Source organism: Clupea harengus, chromosome 26, assembly GCF_900700415.2.
Source record: "Clupea harengus chromosome 26, Ch_v2.0.2, whole genome shotgun sequence".
Taxonomy (NCBI): Eukaryota; Metazoa; Chordata; class Actinopteri; order Clupeiformes; family Clupeidae; genus Clupea; species Clupea harengus.
Genome location: NC_045177.1, coordinates 2,183,558 through 2,200,631, shown reverse-complemented (window position 1 = coordinate 2,200,631; position 17,074 = coordinate 2,183,558). Strand labels below are relative to the sequence as shown.

Sequence of the window (17,074 nt, the reverse complement as noted above, 5' to 3'; positions counted from 1 at the left end):
GCATTATGGGGCGACTATGCCGGCACGTTACAGTATTTAAGATGTGAGCAAATTAACTGGCTGGCCTGCTAAAAAGGTAGATGAACAAGCAACGTATATTATTTAAGAAGTTAGCAAATTAACTGGCTGGCTTGCTAAAAAGGTAGATAAACAAGCACCGTATATCAGTATATTTTCTCCTTTTAATGTTATGGAACAATCATGGGGATATGTCTACAGAACACATTCGTCTAAATGGGCATTAACATCATTAACAATAAGGGCATCTAAATGAGTTGTTGGTGTTGAAAGGCTGCATGAAGGCACATGGTTACCTCGCATCCAAGGTGATATGGATGACATGACGACACTGACAACAACAGCTCCAATCACCCGTTAGCTGTTAGCCAAGTTGAAGGACAATCTGAAATGGGAAGAGGGTCAAAGTGAATGTGCACATGTGGTTTGTCTTGGTATTTGGAACATAGTAGCATGATTTGGCATCAGACTCAGGCAGTAAGGACAGAAGGCAGAGACCTCCGGGTGGTATTTTTGGATATAGAAACCTAGCTAATGTGGAAGTGTTTCTATCAGTAAAGGAAAACTGGTGGAAAAGAAGCTTTATATTGATGGTGAGGTGATAACCTTTCGATCATAAAAAAAGCAGGTTTTAGAACCTTGCGAATTCATTTTTAATGTTGTTAAAACCTTCTTGCCTGGTTTCAGAGCTTAGAGAGTTTAGAGTTCGGGTGCTGACATCAGCTGAAATGTAGACTTTTATTAATGCCATGTTTTCAACCAAACATTTTATAGCGCTCTTTTTTTTTAATGAAAATCTTTCATAACCAGCCAGATGTAATTCAACAAAAATACAATTATACTGCAGTTCTTTATTTAACTATATTATCCTTGCATTGAAGGAATGTTAGAGTGGATTTCCTTACTGGGATGCTCTGAAGGATTATGTGTGTCATTCTTTGGAGGCATACTCTAGTAGTGTAAATCTCCAACAGTTCAACTACACTGTAGTTCTTTGTTTGCTCATTTCACTATATGAGTCTTGCATTGAAGGAAGGTTTGACTTGATTATCTTTGAGAAACAGAACTGAAGTCTGAAATGTCAGGATCTACTGAAACACCACAACCGCTCATATCAGTGAAGGAGGAGATCAAAGAAGAAGAATTTGATGATTTCCTGCAACAGTATCTGTTTGAAATTCAGAAAGTGGAAGAAAAGCCTGGACTGGAACATGACTGTAAGACTGAATCAGAAAATTCCCCAACCTTGGCCTGCAAAGAGGAAGAGTCTTCACTGATGGGAATTAAAGAGGAAAATGAATCTGATTTCAGAGAATATGATCGTGATGACTCTTCGCCTACAAGTAAGTTGCAGATTATTTTGTATTAAGAGAAGCCAACAAACTCTTGTGTCTGTATCTCTGTTTACATTTAGTCTGTTTACACAGTTATCCTATTGAACACTTTTGTCCTAAATGACTTCCACATGATGTACAATCCTAGCCAATAGCCAATAATTAAAAAGATATACATTTTTTTTGAAGAAGCTCTTTGTGTAATGAAAATCTCGATCGTGATGACTCTTCTCATACAAGTAAGTGCAGATTATTTTGGATCATAGAACCTTAGTAAAAAGTGAATATGACATCATGAAATGAATATGAAATCATATTAATATGAAGCTGCAAGGGCACCCAGAGGGTTTCTGCCTACTGTAGCTTTTGAACTCCTATCTTTCTCTAGCTTAGGGAACCATCTTCAAAGTTGGCACCTGCTAGTGTGTGTTAATATTAACTCATGTTACTATCTGTGAATATGAACTTGTGCAAAAAGATGCTGCATATTATATATAATATATGCTGAGGGCTTCTACCTTTTTTCTATTATAATTTTAAGAGTTAAATTGAGGAGACTGCAACATCAGCTAAATAACTGATGTGATATTTAAATATTAATAATAGTTTTGAAAATATATCATGCCTTTGGAACTCAGACACTTATGTTGTTTAAGGTTATATAAAAGTTGATTTAAAAATATTTACATTTACAGTGCAGTCTCTGGGTGTTCACTTTTAGCCTAAGGGACTTCCAAGTGATATACTATTCTAGCAAATAGCCAGGCAATCAAAAATGAAGTGTTTTCAGTGTTGTAGTACTTATGTAAATAGAGGAGAGAGAGGATATTTTTTAAAAAATATTCTCTAATATTGTAGGAGACGTTCAAAGGATCCATCCAGGCAAAAGGACTCCAGAGGAAAAAAGAAAGAAAGTCATCAGAAGAAGAAAAAACATAAATGCCCCCAATGTTTGAAATCCTTTGCTGCACTTCCGCTCTTGCAACTCATCAACGAACACACACAGGAGAAAAGCCCCATCTGTCACATCAGAGCCCGGACCTGCACCAGCCACGCCCCCGTTGGTTTCCACTCGCTCACTCTCACCGGAGTACTGATCACTTACACCTGTCCTCACTCACCTGCACCGCGTTTACACTCACCGGGTTCCTAATCACCCACACCTGTCACAGCCCCAACATATACCTCACTCTCCCTTCACGCGGTGTCTGGTATCGCACTTCAAACGGAAGCACTCCCACTGGATTTCCCGCGACCTGGCTTTTCGAAGTATTACGTTCGCTTCAATCATTGTTCGTTTCGGTTTAGTTCCTCTCCTTAGTTCCTGTTTTGAGTACTACCTGAGTTATAGTTTAGTTAAGTGTCTTGCCGAGTGTGACTCGTGTTTTGTTTGCCGCAACGGCGTTTTCTGTTATAGTTTGTTCATCAAGAGGTTGCCTCTGCTTTATTTAGTTTGGCGATTAGATCGCGAGTGCCACCAGTGCCCAGCAGTGCTACGCGCCTGTGCCCCTCCGAGGGTAGAGACTGTGTTGTTGAGGATTCTCCCGCAGCCTCTCTGTGTTTGTATCAGCATCTCTGTGTCTGCAACCTGTTGTCTGTCCTGTGTGTGTTCCTGGCTGTCTCCGTGTGCAATAAACTCTGTTCCAAGTATCCCACAACTTGAAGTCTGTTCGTTCCGTGACACCATCAGTGTTCTCAGTGTGGGAGGGCTTTTAGTCACATGTGTCATCTCGAGACACACCAGATGATCCACACTGGGGAAAAGCCGTATCAGTGTACTACCTGTGGGAAGGGCTTCAGGAGTGGCAATGGACAAAAAAACACCAGATTACACATACTGGAGAAAAGCCCCATCAATGCTCTCAGTGTGGAAAAGCTTTTAGTCAAAGGATTCATCTCAAGATACACCAGAGGACCCATACCGGAGAAAAGCCATACAGGTGTCCTCGGTGTGAGAAAGCCTTTAGTAATATGTCTGATCTCAAGAGACATCAGAAGATCCATAATGGGGAAAAGCCACTAAAGTGTTCTCAGTGTGGAAAGACTTTTAGTCAAATGTCTTCTCTCCAGAGACACCGGCGGATCCATACTGGAGAAAAGCCATATCAGTGTTCTCAGTGTAGTAAGACCTTTAGTCAAATGAGTCATCTCAAGACACACCAGAGACTCCTTCACGGGGAATAGCCGCATCAATTTACTATACATGGGAAGGGATTAAGATGTAGTTTGACATAACTGTCAATATCAGTGACACATGTTCAGTATCGTACACAGTGGCGGTGCGTCAATACAGGGCGCAAGGGCGCCGCCCCTCCTAAAATTTTGAGATGGAAAAAAAAAAAAAAAAAGTAAAAAAAAACATTATATACCAAACAATTAAAATAGGAACTGTACTGTGTTAACGCGTTACATGTGTGTGGGAGACCGTAAGCCCCTGCCAACAACCACTTAAATGTGACCAAATATAATATATTGCCATTCGTTATCACTGAGATAAGCCCCTCCTCCCTGGAGGGGCGCCGGCCAAATGGAAGTCAATGGGAGCTCTCATACTTTTCTGCAACATTTGAGCAAGGACAGCTTCTTATTGGCGGATGAAAGTTCGATCCTGGGGCGCAAAATTTTGCGCCCTGACCAATGACATCGTTTCTTATTTCAACGCGACTGGACTATTTGTCGAATCAGAGACCTTTATCATTCCTTCACATCCCATATACATCTCACGTATCTACGAGAGCAACATAGCTAGCAGAGACTTTGATTCTGTGAGTATGCCGACTGAAAACTTTCGAATCGACGATCAGATGGCGATAAGAAGAGACTGAAAGACATGGGACCCGAACGTCCGGATTTAAAAATGCAGCAGCAGAGCATCGACCGCGGGAGGACGTACACCCGTAGCTTCTCCTCAAGCCTGTATGCTAACCGGAGCTGGTTAGCTGGTTGTTCAGTGAGTGATGCGTTTTTTTGTTTTCCCTGCCTGAAACAATCTGGACTGCAACTGGGATGAGGGATCTAAAGCACTTCAACGATAAATGTAAGAAGCACGAATCTTACCGCAGCCATCTAACTAACAGCCTGAAGCTAAGCCTCTTTGGAAGACTGAGTATTGCAGAGCAGTTGGACGAAGGGTACCGAATTGGCATTCGAAAACATGTAGTATCATCCAGTGTTTCTGAATCTATTCTGCTCTAAACCTCTAGTATAATCCAGTATTTCTGAATCTATTCTGCTCTAAACTACTGGTATCATTCAGTCTTTCTCACTCTATTCTGCTCTAAACCTCTACACCCTGTGTTTTTTTTAATTTATTTTTTTTATCTACTCTGTTTTAAACTTGTGCACAATGTTTCTGAATCTAGTCTACTCTAAACCTCTACTACCCAATATTTAAACCTCTGGAACCCAACCCAATGTTTCTTAAACCATTCTGCTCTAAACCTCTCATGCCCAATTTTAAAGTTTGTTGAGAGTTGTTAGTGGACAGTGTTGAGCACTGTGTTTTCATGAAATAAATATTTAGTTTTTTAATATATTCTACTCAAAACCTCTCTTGTGTTTTTGTTTTCTCATTGTGGAGTGCTATTTAAACCGCACTGCCCAACTGCGCCTATAGTCTATATATGTCTATGATTGCGCCCCCCCCCAAAAAAAATCACCAGCCGCCACTGATCGTACAACTCTGTAAAATCAGCAATTTACTGCATTTCCCCCTGATATTGCAACTTAAATTAAACAGTTTACTGTGTTTTTAATTGCACTGAAGTAACACCTTGATGTTAAACAGCAATTTTGTTCTGCTTCTTTTGGCTTCCTAATGGTGGTATAAGGGCATGCTTGGTGTGTCCCAACCACTGCCACTGCTTCTTGTCCCATTCGTTTGATATCAGGTGTCTGATGGACTGACGATCATGCTGAAGTTAGTGTGATGATAGAAAATTGTTTTACGTTAACAAAATCCCTTGATCTATATCTATTATACTTTTATTAAACCCTATGAAAATATTCATGCATTTCAATCACAATTTAGCATGGCTGAAATGAGCATAAAAGCAATAATAATAACATTATTATTATTATTATTGTTGTTATTGTTTTGTGTTCTTGGGTAAGTTGTATAGATTGTCTGACAAACATCTCCAAAATTACACAAATGCTTTTGTTTGAAATGAATTAAATATATTAAACACAAATTAGACGCATATACACCCAGCTCCTGACTCGGGTCACGACAGCATTCTTAAGAAGGACTCAAGAAGGACACTGGTGATCAGGCTACCGAGGGGTCTGTATGAAACATAGGCACCCATTTATCAGGTCAATGGTGTCTCTATGGCTTTTTTACCTTCAGGTTTATAATTGAATGTATGCTGTTGTATGGGTATGTGGATAAGAGTCTTTGCCTGTTTGTTTAGAAAAAAAGAAACAAAGTTCTGTGAATTGTATTCTTTTCTGTTGTGTTCTTAATGTAGGGTACCTAATAATAGGAGTGCAGACATTGTAGTTGAGCAAGATATTCCACTGCCGTTCACAGTCATAACAAAAACAAATAAAAAGTATTCAGAATTGACACACACACAAACACACAAAGCTTTAACAGATTGGATGCTTATATAAAGGTCTTATAATATCCATCCTCTGTCCTCATATCAAGTTATAAACTATTAGAAAACATAAATACATTCCCACACACATACATATAGGCCTACCTAAATGCACACACAAACATGCAGTATGAAAAGCTTTGAAGAGCAATGGAGGGTTTCTTCAGTTTACCAGCCCACCCCACCTACCCCCATGACCTTTTTGTTCACACCTCCAACCCACCCCCACATGACCTGCCCTACCCAATCACCTTTCAGTTCACACATCCAGGAATGACCCATCTACACTCCTTTGTGTTGTCAGGTTGAACCCTGACCAAGCCTCTCCTTTGTCATTCTAATTTGCATTCCAAAAGATCCTGATTGGTTAAGCTTGAATCCAGGAAGCTAATAGGTCAGACAGAAGAAGCACTATATTAACACAACCTAGGGGAGTCTGACCCCACCATCGTATGGTAGAGACTGGGATGCTCTGGGTGGATACTGAACTCACCAAGGTAAGGTAGACACTGGGATGCTTTGTATGGATACTGATCTCACCTTTGTAAGATAGGAACTGGGATGCTCTGGATGGATACTGAACTCACCGTTGTAAGGTAGACACTGGGATGTTCTGGATGGATACTGCATGTGTGTAATTTAGTTTTGTTAGGTAGACACTGGGATGCTCTGGATAGATACTGTATGTGTGTAATTCAACAACAATACAACTATACTGTAGTTCTTAATTTAACTATATTATCCTTGAATTAAAGAAATATCAGAGTGGATTTCCTTTGCAAAACAGAACTGAACTGATTGTTACTGGGATGCTCTGTTTGTAATTCTACAGAAGCGTACTTTAGGAGTGTAAATCTCCAACAGTACAACTACACTGTAGTTCTTTGTTTGCACATTTCACTATATTAGTTTTACATTGAATGAAGGTTTGACTTGATTATCTTTGAGAAAGAGAACTGAAGTCTGAAATGTCAGGATCTACTGAAACACCACAACTGCTCATGCCAGTGAAGGAGGAGATCAAGGAAGAAGAATTTGATGATTTGTCTGCAATTCCAAAAGTGGAAGAAAAGCCTGGACTGGAACTTGACTGTAAGACTGAAATATACACATCACCAGCCTTGACCCACAAAGAAGAAGAGTATTCACTATTGGAAATTAAACAGGAGGAAACATTCTCTGATTTGAGAGAATATGGTCACCATGACTCTACTCCTACAGGTAAGTTCCTCATTAGTTTGTATCATGCAACATTTGAACAATATGACAGTTAAAATAGATTGAATATGACATCATGTTAATATGAAGCTGCAAGGGAACTTATAGGGGTTCTGCCTATAGTAGCTTTTTAACTATTTGTCTCTAGCATAAGGAAACATCTGGTTGCTGCTAGCGTGTGTTATTATCTGTGAATGTGAACTCTTGTCGATATGAAGCTGCACAGCAGTGTTAATTTTGGCAGCTATTTTAGATTTAGTCTTAGTCTTAGTCTTTAGACGAAAATGCATATTAGTTTTAGTCACTTTTAGTCATTTTTATCCTGCTTAGTTTTAGTCTAGTTTTCGTCGACGAAAACTCAGAACATTTTAGTCTAGTTTTAGTCGACGAAGTCTCATTACATTTTAGTCTAGTTTTAGTCACATTAAACTAAAAATTAAGTCCATCTTATAGTCACATTAAACTCCTTTCCATCCCTTGTCAGGCCCGGGGACCCCTTGTGTTGTGTCTACAACTGCATAATAGTCAAGCTTGCAGTACGTAAACTGTGGATGCAATTAGTCTCTAAGATACAGGTCTCCTATGCCTACAGCTGAATTCCAATGAATTCAATGTAAATAATAATTTTAAGGCAATACTTAATTAACAGTATTATCATTAAAATATAAGAGAATATCAAGTCTAGATTTTGAAGATTCAAATGATCTGATAACACAATACAACTACTATGCCTACCTGGCCTTAGTTAAATCAACCACATATCCTCCATATGAATTGCTGTGCAATCTGATAACCAACATACAGTATTTAGCTAGACGGATAGTTTGAGAGTTGAAAGTAGTGCTAATAACAATTGCATAAATAGACAAGGATATGTAAACCAATCACATATTCATTTATTTTTTCTTGATTAATGTCATGCGTGGCCTGTCCTATAGTCCATTCTGCAATGTGTTTACTAGCTAGTTATCGATAGCTAGTATAACTTAGCTATGCTACCTCATAGTTAGCCAACGTTAGCTAGCTAAAAGTTTTGGAACTCATTTGCCAAGCCAAACGGGAGGTTTCAATCGAAAATGACTAGCTAGGTATCCAAGCTGACACAACCTATACACTCGACTGCCCCTTTGAAGTTAACTTAACGTTGGCTAATATATTCGAATAACTAGTTAACATTAGCTAATTATCATTGACAGTTACTAGCTAATTTACCTTGGCATAAATGGCAGGGTTGTCTTGTGCGCTTTCAGGTGCCTCTTGTTGTGTTCTTCCCATCTATTTTGAAGCCACAAGGTTTCTCTCTGGTTATTGCGGTGTATTGTGTTTTATTTTCTGTCAAGGTATAATTTAAGACTGTCCAGATATCTATTCTTATTTGTCTTCCAGTACCGAGTGCTTGAACTTCAGCCATCATAACGTTAAGCCATAGGGCGTCACTTGCATGTCTGGCCATCTCAGGGAGTGGAGGAGGGATAGATACAGGACCGGGCAACATTCAACCAATGATGTGCATACAAGTTTAGAAAAAAAAAACAATTGTGACTTAGTCAACCACCAACATTTTCGTCTCGTCTCGTCTCGTCAACGAAAGTTAAAATAGATTTAGTCATAGTTTTTATTTATAAAGATCCGTTTTCGTCACGTCTTAGTCTCGTCTTAGTCACGGGAAAAAGGTCGTTAACGAATATTTTTCGTCATAGTTTTCGTCATAGTTTTCGTCAACGAAATTAACACTGCTGCACAGGCACCCCAAGGGTTTCTACCTTTTCCATCAATTATAATTTTATGAGTCAAACTGAAGAGACTATAGCTTCAGCTTGATAACTGAAATAATATTTAATATAATAATGATAATAATAATAATCGATTTGATAAAATGACATTCCATTGGAAATCAGCCATTTATATGGTTTAAGGTTAGTTAAACGTTGATTTAAAAACAAAAGTTAAACCCCCCGGGCTTTATCCTGTGCTTTACTCAACGAAACATGAGACCTATTAAGAGAATAGATACCATGGGAAGACCTTAATGTAGGGATATAACTTGCAATCCGTTACATTTCAAACATTTAAAATGTGGGCCTTCATTTTGTGTCCAGATCTCTAACTCATGTGCCTGAATCTCTGCTTACATTTACAGTGCAGTCTTTGGGTGTTCACTTTAAGCCTAAGGGTCTTCCAAGTGATATACTATTCTAGCAAATAGCCAGTCAATCAAAAATACATTGTTTTCAGTGTTTTAGTGCTAATCTAACAAATAGAGAGAGAAGATATTATTAAAAATATATTTTTTTATGTTATAGGTGACCTTCAAAGGATCCATTCAGGCAAAGGGAGTACAGAGGAAAGAAGAAAGAAAATCATCAGACATCAGCAATTGAACCCAAAGAAGAAAAAACATGAATGCTCCCAGTGTTGCAAAACCTTTGCTGCACCTTCCACTCTTGCAATTCATCAAAGAACACACACAGGAGAAAAGCCCCATCAATGTTCTCAGTGTGGAAAAGCCTTTATTCGAACGAGTGATCTCAAGATACACCAGAGGATCCACACAGGAGAAAAGCCCCATCAGTGTTCTCAGTGTGGAAAGGCCTTTACTATAATGGGTCAACTCAAGAGACACCAGAGGATCCACACTGGGGAAAAGCCACATCAATGTTCTCAGTGTGGAAAGACTTTTAGTCAGATGTCTTCTCTCCAGAGACACCAGAGGATCCATACTGGGGAAAAGCCATATCTGTGTACTACATGTGGGAAGGGTTCCAAAAGTAGTAGTGAACTCACCATCCACCAGATGACACATACTGGGGAAAAACCACATCAGTGTTCTCAGTGTGGAAAGACTTTTAGTCAAATGTGTAATCTCAAGACACACCAGAGAACCCATCACAGGGAATAGCCAAATGAATGTAATATAGGTGGGAAGGGATTCAGATGGAGCTCAGATATCACGGTCCATTAGGTCACACATCAGTTCCAGTTCCGTACGATTCCGTAAAATCAGCAATTTACTGCATTAATCCCTGATATTGCAACTTTAATTGTTTACTGTGTTTTTAATTGCAGAGAAGTAACACCTTGATATTAAACTGCAATTTATTGCTGCTTCTTTTGGCATCCTAATGGTCAATAGACACCAGGGAATCCATACTGGGGAAAAGCTACATCATTGTTCTCAGTGTGGAAAGACTTTTAGTCAGATGTCTTCTCTCAAGACACACCAGATGATCCATACTGGAGAAAAGCCATATCAGTGTACTACATGTGGGAAGGGGTTCAGGAGTAGCAGTGCACTTACAATCCACCAGATGACACATACTGGAGAAAAAAAAAAAAAACATTAATTGCAATGTGTTTTATATATTTACAATACTTGATTTTTTGTGAATGGCTTTAACTTACACATAGTATGCACACTACTTTAATCATGGGATACTATTATTGTTAAATTTGGGTCTGCCATCATATTTTCTGCCACTTCTTCGTGTACCATTCGTTTAGTGTAAAAGGTGTGAAGGATTGACAACTGCATTGAAGTTAACTTGATTTTAGAAATTTGATTGATATCCACAAGATCGGTTGATATATGCCTATCTCATTTAAATTTAATTATCTTCTGACATATTATGTAATTAACGTGATATTAAACGTATTGTTATGTCCATGTAAAATATGTCTGTGTCCATCTGCATTCAGCCATTCATCTTGCTTGGAGATAGTATGTCAAAATAAATATCTGTTCCAAACTTCAGTCTTATTGGAGTGTTATTTGAGTGAGTAGGAAGTAAGGCCAGGAATAGTGAACACATAGTGAATAATCCTGTTTTCCATTCTGTGTTTTTTTTTTTAATGTAAAATAATTCAAAGTTTACACACATCTTTTATCCTTGGGGTCAATTTGACCCCTGCAATTTAAACCTTCCAAAAAATGTTTACAGGACATTGAAAACATATCATCGTGTTCATTTTGTGTTTACCCAGTGGTCCCCGTTAAATTAGGAAAAGTCAATAAATATGAAGCAAAACAAAATATGTCAATTTAGAGACGTTAAACATTGAATCGGGTCAAATTGAATATACATACACATCAAACATAATGGGAGGGATGAGATACATGTCAATACATCACAATGTCATGAGATGCAATTTTTTTCCCCTTCATATATGGGCTTAAATAAAAAAAAAGGATTATAATACAAAACAGAATTTAAATCTAAGGATTTTACTGAACCATCATAACTGCTGATGTCAGCAAAAGAAGGTGATCAAAGAAGAAGAATTTGATGATTTCCTGCAAGAGTATCTGTTTGCTATTCAGAGAATGAACGAAAAGCCTGGACTGAAACATGACTGTAAGACTGAAACATTATTTTGTATCATGAAAACCCTTAAAAAACTTCTGTTTTGTTCATGCATTAATCCAAGATCAAAGACATTGTTGTAAAAACTCTCAGGCAATATGGGTATGAGACTGCAGCTTTATTCACGGAACTGGGGAACATTCCAAGCACCACAAGGTTCAAGGGTCAAGGGTCAAGGTTCAAGGTTCAAGGGTCAAGGGTCAAGGGTCAAGCAACAAATCCAAAGCTCTGTGGGGCAAAACCCCTTCTTATCACAAACTCAACTCATGTCACACACACAGTCCCAAAACCCCTTCTTATCACAAACTCAACTCATGTCACACACACAGTCTCAAAACCCCTTCTTATCACAAACTCAACTCATGTCACACACACAGTCCCAAAACCCCTTCTTATCACAAACTCAACTCATGTCACACACACAGTCCCATTATTTCAACATAAGACATGTGACTAACAGACATGACCAAACTAGTTTTGGCTGGTTTCTATCAAGAATGGGAAAAAGTTATGACTCCAGGGGGGGGGGGGGTTCACAATACACTATATACATCATTCAGTGTTCCAATCACATGCTCCATCCCATAGTGTGTTTCATGAGACCTGCATGTGTATTGTCTCTAGATAAACATCTGTTCCTGTGTGTTTTTTGGTGGTATATTGAAAGGTAAAGCAGAATGAAGATTTTCTAATTCATATGAATAGCATGCATTTCAGCTGTATTCTTACAGTCAGGTACATATTCATATACTTCTGAAACGCTGTCCTTCTAGCTGAGATGGAAACTCCATTGACACCCACAGTCAAAACAACAACACATGAAAGCTCAGATAATAGGATTGTTCTCTGTCCTTACCCAACCCCTACCCTCTCCTACTCCATCACCTTTCAGTTCACACCTCCACCCACCCCCACCAACCCTCCTGTGTGGAGTTTATTCAGGCTGAGCTATGGCCACGCCCACCGGAGGACCGTCAGATGTGGAAGTTTAATCATTTGGCCTGCTAGTTTGCATTTCCAACAAGCTCCTCCAGCTCATTTGGTTAGATTTGGAATCCAGGAAGTTTATGGCATTATATTACAGTTTTTCTCGATTGCTTTGGCACATTTTTCCAATCAATGTTTACTTTTTCAAAACAGCTCACACACAGCCCATAACAGAAGATGAAATAACCAAAACACTATTTGATGTTTGCAGAATGACACCACCTTCTCAAAACTTATCACACACCCATGAAAACCAAACATTTCCATCAAAACCTACAATTTGTGCTCAATTGAAAATGTATGTTTTCTCATTTATTTAACAATGGACAACAAAATTCAAACTACAGCTATCAATATCAACCTCTCAATCCATCACTTCAACTTTTGTGCAACACCCTCACAGCATTGACTATTTTACCACTGACAACATACTACAATTTGGGTTTTGTACTGAGCACTCTTGACAATATACTGTCAGAAAGTATTTGAAATCTGATAATTTGTATACATAAAATATTGTAGTTTTGTTTTTGTATTGCTAAATACTGTAAAATATATTCTAAACAAGGACCTGACAACATCATTGATTTTACATTTGTTCAACTGTGTACAAAATGGCAATGGCAAAATAGCAAAATTCTGACACAAAAATATTTATTGCAGTCATTTTTTCACATTAGATTGGATACTGTAAGAAGTCAAAATGACAGGTTTCAATATACAGTAAAAAGGTCAAATCTGTTCTGCAGTGAACAGTCTCCCCCTGCCACCAGTGTGGGCCAGTGTGTACCTCAGCAAGGACGAGGACAAGGAAGAGGCCATAGTAGAAATAGAGGGGCCCCTGTGTGGCATTCATGTAAGATGCTCTAATGAAATTAGGGCAACAGTCATTGATCACGTAGTCAATCATGACCTCTCCATGAGAGAGGCTAGCCAAAGGGTTCAGCCAAACCTGAGCCGTCATACTGTGGCATCAATTGTTTGTACGTTCGGCAATGACAATGACACTTTGCTGGCCTTTACAGTCAATTTACTTTACTGTGTTTCATTATATTTGCACTCTTGGCAACAACAGCCATTTTTACACTTTTGTAAAGTGTGTTGCCACAATACATTGTAGCACTGTAGTTTCACTAAAGTAATTTACAACATATACGGTAGAATTCTGATTACTGTATATTTACAGTATTTACAGCCTATTGCACTATTTTTGGTGGCGGCCTCCTCGATCCATGCTTGGTATCAAAATCAACCTATTGACCTATTTTAGAGTTCACACAGGGTCTGACAATATTTAGAATATAGAGAGCAGTTTCAGTAGGCTGCTACTAAGTGTCTGCAATGTGTTATTCAATAAGGTTTTGTGTCTTTCTCTGAAAAGTGTGTTAACTGTTTTGAAAAGTGTGTTAAAACTCAAAGAAATTTGTGTGAAAGCAATGAGAAATATTTAACCCATTCGCCAGAGAAGACTCTTGCTGTGCAAAGAAGATGTGAGCATTAGATTAAGTTGACCCATGATTCGCTAAATGTGTGTAAGCAATCGAGAAAAACTGTAACAGCACAGAGTGGAGTCAGATTACTGATCTCACATTTGTAAGGTGGCACTAGCTGGGTATCTTCAGTTGAGTGAGACATCGTTCGATCGTTAGCCGTTTTCATTTATGGTGTATTCTTAATGTAGGGTGCCTAATCACAGGAGTCCAGACATTGTAGTTGAGCAAGATATCCCACTGCCATTCACAGTCAAAACAAATAAAATGTCTTCTGAATTGAGACACAAAAACACACAACGCTTTAAAGAAGATTGGAGGCTTATATGCAGGTCTAATACTCTTTTTTATCCTCTGTCCTCATATCAAGTTATAAAATATTATAAAATATACATGAATGTACACAAATGTCTTCATAAATACACACACAAACATACAGTTTGAAAAGCTTTGAGGAACAATGGAGGGTTTCTTCAGTTTACCAGCGCACCCCACCTACCACATGACCTTTTAGTTCACACATCCAACCCACCCCCACATAACCTGCCCTACCCAATCACCTTTCAGTTCATCCAGGAGTGGCCCATCTACCCTCCTTTGTGTTGTCTCTGCAGGTTGAACCCTGACCACTTCCACCTGAGGATCATCAGACGTGAATAATGCACATGGAATTCCTTCCCATACTCCTTCCCTAAAACCCCCTGGCTTTATCGTGTGCTTTCCTCCATTAAATGTGAGACCTATTGAGAGAATAGAGATACCATGGGAAAACCTTAATGATGGGATTTAATTTGCAGTCTGTTACATTGAAGACCTTTAAAATGTCTGCTGTCATTTTGTTTCCAGATCTCTAACTCATGTGCCTGAATCTCTGCTTATATTTACAGTGCACAGTCTCTAGGTGTTCATTTTTAGCCTCAGGGACCTCCCAGTCATATACTATTCTAGCAAATAGCCAGTCAATCAATGATACATTGTTTTTAGTGTTGTAGTTCTAATGTAACAAATAGAGGAGAGAGAGGATATTACAGTTTTTTACGACTGGATAAACACTAAAATCAAAAGTATTACACAATTATCAAAACCTTCACTCAAGGAGCAAAACAACGGCTCAGATTTGCACCACTATAAGCACATGTCAACATCACACTTTTTGCGAAACAATACACACAAGTGATTTGCAAAACACTAAACACACTTTTATGCTTCAGACACAGACGTATATCAAGATGTCACTTCCTTGCAATTCCAAAGCACTGCAAGTCAAATTACCACACTTTGTGGCAATTAGTTGAACACAGCCATCAAGTGTTATGCAGTTATGAAAACTGAGACAAGTTTAGTTGTTTTTGTTGTGATTCTCCATGTTTGACTGATTTGTGTATATGGAGAGAATTAAATAATATTTTGATCAGTCTGCAGCATTGGTATTGTGTAGTGTTTGGTGAATTTATTGAATATTTGCACTTTCTCTGTGTACTTCACTTACACTACTCTAATCACTGAGAAGTAGAATTGCTAAAAGTGTTTTAGGTTTATAACAGCAGTGTGCAACGTGTGTGTTTCATATGGTAACAAAATATGGTTTTGTTAAATTAGTGTATAGTTTTTACAAGAGTGTTTCATTTTGCAATGGATCTGAGGTGTTTTGCTCATTGGGTGTGTGGTTGTGCTAATTGTGTGAGTGAAATGAAAAACAAAACAAAGCAGTCAAAATTGTGTTTAAGCAATCGAGAAAAACTGTATTTAAAAAATATTCTCAAATGTTTACATTTAGTTTGTTTGCTTTAAGTTGTGCTTTACTCAAACAAATTGACAGATTTTGGGGAATTACCCAAAATAAAACAAGAACCATCATGAAATACATCTTTTTATTTCACATTAATAGTGTTTATTTTTGTTGTATTCTTAAAGTTAGGTACACAATGAAAAGGCCCTTAATACATAGAAAATAATATATTTTTATATCACATTAATAGTGTTTATTTCTGTTGTATTCTTAAAGTAAGGTACATAATGAAAAGGCTCTTAAATTGTACTTCAGCTGAGCACTCCACTGCCACCCTCAGTCAGAACATGAACAAATAAAAAGCATTCAGAGTGAACTGGGGTAAATGTCTGGCATTCTGGTGCACATAATAATGCCCTCTCTGTACTTCAAACAATAATAAAGTTTCTTATGTCACCTGGTTCCTATTTAACTCAGTTGTGTGGGTTTTTAAAGTGAGGCTTCACACTGGTATGTAGGTCTGATATTACCCTTATATCATCATTATAACAATCACGGCACATCAAATCAACCCTTCCCCCCACATTTGACTCGCATCAGTTTGCTTACAGAGCAAACAGGTCCACGGAAGATGCCATCGACGTAGCCCTCCACACCGCACTGAGCCACCTGGAACTCCGTGGAACCTATATAAGAATGCTCTTCATTGACTACAGCTCAGCTTTTAACACTATCATCCCTGACATACTAGTCAGCAAACTAACTGCACTAGGCCTCTCCCCCTCCATCTGCACCTGGATAAAGGACTTCCTCTCAAACCGCTCACAAACTGTAAAACTCGGTCCCCACCTTTCCTCCACCATCACTCTAAGCACTGGCTCTCCACAAGGCTGTGTGCTGAGCCCACAACTGTACTCCTTGTACACCCATGACTGTACTCCAAACCATCCCACCAACACCATCATTAAATTTGCTGACGACACCACCGTGATCGGGCTCATATCAGAAGATGACGAATCAGCGTACAGGGATGAAGTACAGAAACTGACAGTGTGGTGCTCAGACAACAATCTGTCACTGAACACCACAAAAACGAAATAATTAATTCTGGACTACAGAAGGCAAAGTGCAGTTCCGGCCCCACTCTACATCAACGAGGACTGTGTGGAGAAGGTCCACACCTTCAAATTCCTAGGAGCCAATTTATCAGATGACCTCTCATGGTCTGTCAACACCTCAGAGACAGTAAAAAAGGCACAGCAGCGACTACACTTCCTGAGAGTACTCAGGAAAAACAACCTGGAGTGTAAACTGATGGTGGCCTTCTACTGCA

At 38.7% G+C, this 17,074-nt stretch overlaps 1 pseudogene; it reads left to right on the top strand.

Moving 5' to 3' along the window:
- The first annotated feature begins 2,060 nt into the window (after nucleotides 1-2,060).
- On the top strand, nucleotides 2,061-10,497 carry LOC116219711 (annotated as a pseudogene).
- The last annotated feature ends 6,577 nt before the right edge of the window (nucleotides 10,498-17,074 follow it).